Source organism: Dipodomys ordii, unplaced genomic scaffold, assembly GCF_000151885.1.
Source record: "Dipodomys ordii isolate 6190 unplaced genomic scaffold, Dord_2.0 Scaffold6, whole genome shotgun sequence".
In the NCBI taxonomy this organism is placed as follows: Eukaryota; Metazoa; Chordata; class Mammalia; order Rodentia; family Heteromyidae; genus Dipodomys; species Dipodomys ordii.
Window position 1 is genome coordinate 5,673,675 of NW_012267222.1, and position 9,689 is coordinate 5,683,363.

Sequence of the window (9,689 nt, forward strand, 5' to 3'; positions counted from 1 at the left end):
CTCCTGGGAAACATACCCCAGGACCCAGAGCCTCCGTGATCCGACCTCCAATCCTGAGAGCAAGGAGGCAGACACAGCTCCCCCTCCCCCACCCACTGCGTTGCACACAGGCCCGGCTCAAACACGGACCACAAATAGAAATCAAAGTCTGAGAAAGAATCAAGGAGCCATGACCCAGTCGTGGGAAAGGCTGAGTGGCTTTGGCCCAGTCACTGAACCTCTCTGAGGCCGGTGTGCTCATCTGTGAAACCGGGGCTGTGGCCTCAACCTGGAAGAGTGTGTGAGATGCGGACGGCAGATGTGAGGCGCAGGGCGCAGATGTGATGGGTGACCCCCCAAATAAGGCTCCGCATGGAGGGGTCCATAGGCCTCCCCCCCCCCGGCCCTGGCACTGTCAGGCTCGGGGCACAGCCTGCCACACACCTGGCTAGGCAGCAGCATCTGCAGGGCGCACTGGTGTCCACTTCCTGTTTTTCTCCCCAACAAATGTGTGCACAGCTCTTTCCTGGGGGGGGGAGGGACGGGGTCTGGGGGGGTCTGAGGGGGGAGGCCTGCAGCTCAGACCACCCTGGACATCGGGAGGCTAGCCAGAGGGGTGGCCCAGAGCAGATGGGGTCGGAGGGAGGGAGAGAGGGAGGGAGGGAAGGAGGGAGGCCGCCTCTGTGGGGAGGGCAAAAGGACCTCACTTCCTGTCTTCTGTCTGATCTCTTTGCAGCCAGGCTTGAGAAGGGAGCCGAGGATACATGGGTTCCTTGTTTCTGTGATGTAAGGGACAGAGAGAGGAGCTGCTGGCAAAGAAGAAAGGCCAGCCTCCCTGCCTCCCTGAGGCTGTTGGGGCTGAGCGCTGGGCTTTAGAATCGCTGAGTGAAAGGTTCAACTGGAACTGGTGGGGAAGGAAGGGAGTCCTGAATTCCTCCTCTTCTTTATGCTCATGTGTGTGGTGTGTGTGTGCGCGCGCACAAGTGCGTGTATGGACTGGGTTTGAACCCTGATCCTCAGATCTCAGGTTTCTGAGTTCCTTCCTCTTCTTAGGCCCCTGTCCCTCCTCTGGACAAAGAATGGTCTTGTCCATTGGTTCACTGTCATTTCTTTGGCACATCTGAACTCTCCTCTCTCACGACCCCTGCTTCCCACCTAAAGGTGGGCTTCTCTAAGCAGGATTTGCTTTGAAGCTCATTCCTTGGCTGCTTTGGTGGCAAAGGTGGCTAGCCCAGATTCTGTTTCCCCCAGAAGTGCTCCATGGAATCCCTGGACCCTAGAGAGTTTCTTGGAAGGTAGAGGGGTGTTTTGTTTTCTGTAAGCCTCTGCTGGGGCTTGAACTCAGGGCCTGGTGCTCTCACTTAGCTTTTTTGCTCAGTGCTGGCACTCTACCGCTTGCCCACACCTCCACTTCCAGCTTTTTGCTGGTGAATTGGACTAAGAGTCTCACCAATTTTCCTGCCTGGGCTGGCTTTGAACTGAGATCCTGAGGTCGCAGCCTCTTGAGTGGCCAGGGTGACAGGTGAGAGCCAGCGGGCCTGGCTGGACGGGTGTTTTTGTCTTGGCCCCTGTTTCTTGTTGGTCCCGAGGCTCTGGCCTAGCAGTACTCTGAGAGGATGAGGTGTCGCTGGCTTGCAATGCCAGGCTTGGCTGGCCGACCTTCCTAAGTGCCTGCAGCTATTTTGTGGTCATGGCATTGGTTCATGGCCAACGATCCAAGATCCTGTCCTGACACACATTCTGCTTTGTCCTGGGCCAGAGCACAGGGCTGGGGTCTCTGAGCACCAAGCAGGAGGTCCTATCTTTTTTTTTTTTCCATCCCAACTGTGAGAAGGAGAAAGCGTGTTCACCAGGGAGGATCCTCAGATCTCAGCCTCCTGAGTGGCTAGGACGACAGGCGTGAGCCACCGGCGCCCGGCTTGTCCTGTGTTTGAAAAACTGCTTTTTCTTTTTTTTTTTTTTATAACATCACACTCCTCCTTCACTAGTATCTATAGTCATTGAGATCGTGTGTGCGCGTGCGTGTGTGTGTGTGTATGCATGCGTGTGCGTGTGTGTGTGCCCGCGCACGCACATGGTACTGAGGCTTGAACCTGGGGGTACTGTCTGAGTTTTTCTCTCAAAGCTGGGGCTCTACCGCTTGAGCTACTTTCCTACTTCTGGTTTTTTACTGGTTAATTGGAGACTTTCCTGCACAGGCTGGTCTTTGAACTACAATCTTCATATCTCAGCCTCCTAAGTAGTTAGGGTTACAGGCATGAGCCACTAGTAATTGAGATTTTTCTTTTTAATTTTTGGGTCCGGTCGTGGGGCCTGAACTCTGGGCCTGGGCGCTGTCCCTCAGCTCTTCAGCTCAAGGCTAGCGCTCTACCACTTGAGCCACAGCGTCACTTCCAGCTTTTTTTTTTGCTTATGCGGTGCTGAGGAATTGAACCCATGGCCTCATGCATGCAAGGCAAGCACTCTACTGCTGAGCCACCTTCCCAGCCCATGTTTTATGTTATTTTTCTTTCTTTTTTTTGTGGGGGGGGGTCCAGTTGTGGGGCCTGAACTCGGTCTGGGCGCTGTCCCTCAGCTCTTCAGCTCAAGGCTAGCGCTCTACCACTTGAGCCACAGTGCCACTTCCGGCTTTTTTCTTTTTGCTTATGTGGTGCTGAGGAATCAAACCCAGGGCCTCAGGCTTGCAAGGCAAGCGCTCTACCACTGAGCCACATTCCCAGCAATTGAGATTTTTTTTTTAATTTCAAAGAATAGTAACTAGCATTGCAGGGTTTTTACTGGCTTAAATATTACTCTTCATCTCTCTCAAAAATATTAATGCTGGCTTAGGACCTAAGAAAGTGACCTTAAAAGAAAACAGTATCTTTGAATATGTAATAATTTGTGACGAGGTCACACTGGCACTGGATCTTTATAAAAAAGAGGGAAGTTTGGAATCGGTACCAGTGGCTCGTGCTTGTAATACTAGCTACCCAGGAGGCTGAGATCTGAGGATCATGGTTTGAAGCCAGGCCAGGCAGGAAAATCTGTGAGACTCACATCTCCAATTAACTACCAATAAAGTCAGGACTGGAGCTGTGACTCAAATGGTAGAGTGCTAGCCTTGAACAAAGCTCAGAGATAACATCTAGGCCCTGAGCTCAAGCTGTAAACAGGCAAAAAAAAAAAAAAATTGGGGCTGGGTGAAATGGCTTATGGCTGTAATTTTTGAGATACTTGGGAGGCTTATGTAGGAGAATAAAAATTGGAGGCAAATTCAGGATAAAGTTAACAAGATCCTATCTGAAAAAAACAAGCTGGGATTGGTGTTTTGCATCTATAATCCCAGTTACCCAAGAGAGGGAGATAGGAGGAACTAGATTTGAGGCTAGCCAGGGGCAAAAGCAGACGTGGTAACTAAAACAGAAAGCACTGGAAGCGTGGCTCAACTGGTGTCCAAACTACTGGAATGAAGAAAACAAGATATAAGGGTGAAAGGTATGATCATAAATCCAATGCAGAAGGACCTCAAAAAGATACAAAAAATAGCCAGGTGCCAGTGACTCATGCTTGTCATCCTAGCTACTCAGGAGGCTGAGATCTGAGGATCACAGTTCCAATCCACCCGGATCAAGAGAGTATATGAGATGCTTATCTCCAATGAACCATCAAAAAGCTGGAAATGGAGCTGTGGCTCAGGTGATCAAACACAGCCTGGAGTGAAAAAGCTAAGGGGCAGTGCCCAAGCTTCACTTCAAGCCTCAGTACCGGCACACATAAAAATCAATCAAGAAATAACATGACCAGCTGCGTGCCAGTGGCTCACACCTGTAATCCCAGCTACTCAGGAGGCTGAGATCTGAGGATCACAGTTCAAAGCCAGCCTGGGCAGGAAAATTCATGAAACTCTTACCTCTAATAAACCACCAGAAAACCAGAAATGGTGCCATGGCTCACGTGGTAGAACACTAGCCTTGAGCTGAATTGCTGAGGGACAGAGCCCATGCCCAGAGTTCAAGCCCCCTGACTGACAAAAAAGAAGAAAGAAATAACAAGACCAAGAGCTGGAAAATGGCTTAGAATGGCCTTTTTCTCCTCTGTATCTTTTCCTCTCTGCATCTGTTATGAGTCTATCTCTCTTCTCTGCATGTCAACTTCTCTGATTTCTTTAGTCCTCTTTGATGGGCAGCAGCCAGTAGATGAGTGGTTACATTAGCAGCCAGCCCTTGCTTCTAGGCCACATTCCCAAGGAAGTCACCGATTGGCTGTCTTGGGTCAGGTGACCTAGGCCTAGCTGTATCTACTAGAGGGGGGGGGGGCAGCGGGCACCTGACAGGCATAGGTCACAGGTGACGGCCAGTGAGCCCTGTGGAGGCAGGGGACAGTGTTCTGGAGGAAGAAGCTGGGCATGCATGCTCATGTGCCAAGGCTGCTGCCATCTTGTGTGCACCTGCATTGGCACTTGACTGGCTAAGGCCTGGCCTCCCATGACAGACATTCTGATGCCATCCGTACCCTCCTCCTGGGATCTCATCTGGGGGGGGCGTGTCTCACGGCTATTGGACAGAGAGATGCAGATGCGCGCCTGGCTGTCACCCAGCGTGACTGACCGTGGCTCTGCCCAGGCGCTGTGTGCGCTGCGTGCAGAGGATTCACTCCGACTTGGGCAGGGGAAGATAAGCTGACGTTTCTGCTTTTCCATTTTTTTTGTTATCCTCCTCCTTGCTCCTCTCCAGCTCCCTCTGTCACATTCCTTAGACGGAGTGCAGGCCACATGCTGCGGACCCCAACTCCTTCAGGGAAATAGATCCATATACATTATTTGGAAGTTTTCTGTTGAGACTTGTCTAGTCCGGCTCACACCTGTGGTCCTCGCTACTCAGGAGGCTGAGATCTGAGGATCCCATTTTGAAGGCAACCCCGATAGAAAAATCTGAGATCTTCATCTCCAGTTAACAAGCAAAACGCAGGAAGTGGAGCTGTGGCTCCACTTATTTATTTATTCAATTTGACCACAAGTCTCATACTTGCCTGGCAATTGCTATGCCATTGAGCCGTACATCTAGCCCCTTTCCGCTTAGATTGTCTTTCAGATAAGACCTCCTAACTATGCCTGGGCCAGCCTTGGACCCCCATCCTCTTATTGCTGCTTCCTGCTGCCAGCTAGCTAGGATTGTCAAACCCTACATAAGAGAAGCCCCAGTGGCTTCGACTCAGAAGGCTGAGATAGGAGGATCACAATTCAAAGCCAGCTGGGGCAGGAACACGCATGAGACGGTTCTCTCCAATTTACCAATTCAAAGTGGAACTATGGCTCAGTGGTAGAGCACCAGCCTAGATTAAAAAAAAAAAAAAAAAGCAAAGAGATAACATCCAGGACCTGAGTTCGAGCCCTAACACACAAAGAAAATAGATGGGAGAAGAGCCCCAGTGCCCTCGTCCCCAGTAACCCTCCCTCCTAGGCCTCCCTTCCTTTGTAATGGTTGCTACCTCCTGACACAGTATCTTTTTTTTCTTTTTCTTTTTGTTGGTTGTGGGGCTTGAACTCTGGGCCTGGGCGCTGTCCCTCAGCATTTCAGCTCAAGGCTAGCATTCTCCACTTGAGCCACAGCACTACTTTTGGCTTTTTCTGCTTATGTGGTGCTGAGGAATCAAACCCAGGGCCTCAGGCATGCAAGGCAAGCACTCTACCACTGAGCCACCTTCCCAGCCCACGGTATCTTAGTTTGAGTCTTCAAAGTGTCTCTTCCATGCTGGGAGCAGGGAGGCCGGCCTGTAGCCTGCCATCATTGCTCCTGGAATCAATTACAGCAAAGACAGAGCAAACACAGCTGGCTGGAGGTGTCACCCACAGGCATGGGGTGGGGGCCACCAGCCCCCAAACCCCCCAAGCAGTTACCCCACCATCCTGTTACAAGAAGATTTTTGTTTTGTATTCTAGTACTAGGACTTGAACTCAGAGCCTAGGTGCTGTCCTTGAGCACGGTGCAGGAAAGACAGGATTGTCATCCTGCGCCCACGGTGGAGCCCCAGGCTCACGCGCTCACCCCACACAGGCACGCACACGCGCACGTACAACTTGTAGGTGGAGGGTTGAGCTTTGAAGCCAAATAGCCTGGGCTTTAGGAATTTGTTTTTCAACACTTGATGACTTGTCTGGAGGCCACAAACTCACCAGTTAGCCTTGGGCCCCGAGGTCTGCTCCTCTGGGTCATCCTGAACTCTTTCACCTGGCCCCTGCTGGAATCAGGTTTAGGGGCCCCATCCCTCCTCCTCCACCCCGTGCCAAGCCCTCAGCTCAAGCCCTGCTCAGCTCAGCTGGCCCAGCTGGAGGGGCGGAGTCTGCCAGGCCCCGCCCAGCTCTCTCCCCCTCCCAGCTCTCTCCCCCCCTCCCAGCAGCTTCCTCCACTGGCAAGGAATGATCCCGAACTCTGCCTGATCCTCCAACTCTTTGCTTTGTCCTTTCATAGACATCACCAGGCTGTGGTGGTTTGGGGCAGCCATATCTGGTTGTGGACACAGCCTGCGAATTCATCCTGTATTACACACACACAAGGCGGGTGGAAAGATGAAGGTGTCCTCCAGCCGACTCTGTGGTCTCAGTGGGATTTGATCTTCAGAGCCTCAGTTTTTGTATCCATAGATGAGGGACTGAAGATTAATTTGGTTCATCTGTTGGCCAAGCCACTCCGAAGGACTTCTAAGCCCTAAGCCAGGCCACTGGTGGCTCACATCTGTCACCTTAGTAGTACTCAGGAGGCTGAGATGTGAGGCTCCCAGTTCAAAATCAGCCCCCTGGAAGGCACATCCACGATTCGTTTTTCTTTTTTTCTTTTCTGTTTTCCCCCCGCGGTCGTGGGGCCTGAACTCTGGGCCTGGGTGCTGTCCCTCAGCTCTGCAGCTCAAGGCGAGCGCTCTACCACCTGAGCCACAGCGCCACTTTTGGTTTTCTGGAGGTTCATGGGAGATAAGAGTTTCATGGGTTTTCCTGCCCGGGCCGGCTTTGAAGGGAGATCCTCAGCTCAGCCTCCTGAGTCGCTGGTGTTCGTTACTGTACCCAGGTCCTGGGCGGGTCCCAACGGTGATCCTAGCGGGATTTGAACCCCCTGCGTTAGGCCTAGGGGCGCCAGCTGTTGTGTTGCCCTGCTTTGGTAAGGTGGCGGCCCGGCTCTCCAGGGTCCCCGTTTCCTCCTCCGCCTGGGCATCTGCTCGAAAGCTTGTGCCTTGTGCCAAGCGGGGTGCGGCGGCGGGAACGGGGCGGGGCGGGGTCGCAGGGCACCGGGTGTTTTTCCTGTTCCGAGTGGGAAGTGGGGGTGCTGTCCGCCGCTTTGCGCGCCGGAGCCCCGCCCCCGGCCTCCAGCCTCCAGCCTCGGCGCCCGGCCTCCGCAGAGCAGAGCAGAGCCGGCGCGGCTCCGGCTGCCAGCTGCGCCCGGTGGGAGGTAAGTACAGGGTTACAGGGTCCCGTGGGTCCGGGCCCTGTGACCGGACCCGGGATGCGCCCCGGACCCGGGCCCGCGCAGCGCACGGAGCCCGAGAGCTCCGGACCCGGGGGCCCGCGCGCTGATAGAGGCCGGGCGCGCGCCGCGCACGGACCTGGTTCGACTGCAGCATCTGGACGGTGGGCCGTGGGCATCCCGGGGCTGGGAAGTGTAGATCTCCCGAGATGCCCTCTGGGGCGCGGGCAGCGTTCCCAAGGCCGCCTGCAGCTCCCCCGCACCCGGCCGGCCACGCTAGGGGCGCCCCCGCGCGGGGTCAGGGTCCGGGCTGCACCCCGCACGGCTGCCTAGCATCCCGGCAGCGACCCGGGCTGGATAAGAGGTAGGGACGGAGTTTCCGGGTCCCCCTCCCGTGTGGGCGCGCGACCCCGGCCCTCTCCCGCTGCTCTTGGGGTTCAGGGGCCCCCAGATCTGCGGCTGAGCCCCTGATTTCAGGAGTAGCCGCCTCCAGTTTTGCATTTCCGGATCTGTGTGTTGTTTTTTTCTTAATACGCTTACCCTGCTTCATTCTGAACGAGCCCCCCCCCCATTTTTTTGGTTTCCTGTAGGCTTCTGGGCGTCTCATCCTTGAATCAAGGCCATGGGATGGGGCGACCTTCCATGGATGGGGCGGGGGGGGGGCGTCCTGAGCAGTGCTTTCTACCCCAGAGGGGTGGAGTTGGAAAAAGTCGGGGAGGGGGGATCTGAGCAGCCCATTCCCGGGGTCCGCTGGCTCCCCTGGTTCACTCATGGAGCAGCGGCGCATCTTTGATGGGTGCAGGCTTTCCTAAGAGAGACCAGCGGGTCTTGAACCCTGCCATCCTCTCCGCAGCCAGGCTGGCTCACCTGGCCGAGAAGCCACACCCTTTCACTCCTGAGGCTTGGGCACAGTTATTTTTTTTTGGGGGGGGAGAGTGGTCCAGCCAGGGTTCACAGGACACCCATGCACAAATAAAGCTACCAGGGTGGGAGTGGCGTGTGGGTGTGTGTGTGTATGTAAGCGCTGGTTTCCGGCTTCACATTGGCTTTCTTCAATTGTAGTTAAAGGCAGAAGTGACTGTGCACCTTAAGAAACAATCTCTCTTGGGTGATTATTTTTCAAAGCTATTTTGTTTGGAGAGCCACTTCCCCCTTCCCAGGGCAGCTGCTTCTGCGGGCTGATGGTTGGGCGCAGCCTAGCAAATGTTTGCTTAGAGTGGGGGCTTTAGAAAAAGCCATGAGAGCAAGGGAGATGCAGGGTGGGGACCTCTACCTACTTAGGGGGCTGCTATCTGCCAGGATTGAGAATCACAGTTCAAAGGCATCTTGGGCAGGAAAGTTCATGAGACTCTTACCTCCAATTCACCATCCAAAAAGAGCTAGAAGTGGTGTGGCTTAAGTTGGTAAAGTGCCAGTCTTGAGCAAAAAAAAAAAAAAAGCTAAGGGATAGTACGCAGGCCCTGAGTTCCAGCCCCAGAACACACACACACACATATACACGCACACATACGTACATATTAACAAGTAGGTGGAAATCCCCAGCCATCATATCAGAAATGCTGCCAGTTTCAAGGTGGAAAAAAAAAAAGAAAAACAACACAGCACAAGAAGGGGGGAAAAAAAGAACAAGAGGAAACCTCCCTCTTCTTTCTTTGCAGCCAAACTTTGAGCCACAGCACCACTTCTGAATTTTTCCGTGTATGTGGTACTGAGGAATCAAACCCAGGGCCTCATGCATGCTAGGCAAGCACTCTACCACTGAGCCACCTTCCCAGCCCCTGAACCCAAAGTTTTTGTGGGATGTGACTGCTGGCTGGAAGGGGTCTAGGCTGAGGAGTCCAGGGGTGCAGGGCCACTCTCTTGTCTCTCCCAGGAGAGAATCAGATAAGGATTTGCTTTTCTTTCCGTTTCTCTTTTCTTTTCTCTCTTTTCTGCTGTGAAAGCCAGAAGTGCTTTCTTGAGAATAGGGAAGCAAGTGCAGAGGCCCATGCCGTGCATTTCTGGGGGAGGGGGGGGAGGGGGGACCGGGTCACAGAAGGATTGCCACACGGCTGCAGAAGACCTTCCTCCCAGTCAGTTCTGGGCTTTTATCAGCTGATTTTTTTTAATCTGCGAGTGACTTGGGAGGATTGCTTAACCCTTTGGAGCCCAAGGCTCCAGCTGTGATCTTGGAATAACAATGGCCTAGGTGTGAAGTGTTTGCCATTTCTTACATTGTTGTGAAGTGCCCGCCTGCAGGGGCACTTGAATGTGCACAGGAGCTGGGGGGGCGGGGGG

The 9,689-nt window shown here is 53.8% G+C and overlaps 1 protein-coding gene across 5 annotated transcripts in view; it reads left to right on the plus strand.

Moving 5' to 3' along the window:
• The first annotated feature begins 7,321 nt into the window (after positions 1 to 7,321).
• The window catches only part of Pik3cd (phosphatidylinositol-4,5-bisphosphate 3-kinase, catalytic subunit delta), a 45,110-nt gene continuing 42,742 nt past the window's right edge, over positions 7,322 to 9,689 (plus strand). For 4 of the 5 annotated variants that reach the window (XM_013033985.1, XM_013034001.1, XM_013034010.1 and 1 more), the window contains exon 1: positions 7,322 to 7,397. The gene's annotated coding sequence lies outside the window, so the exon portion shown is untranslated. The remainder of the gene's footprint in view (positions 7,398 to 9,689) is intronic. The other variant, XM_013033993.1, reaches the window with a different exon arrangement.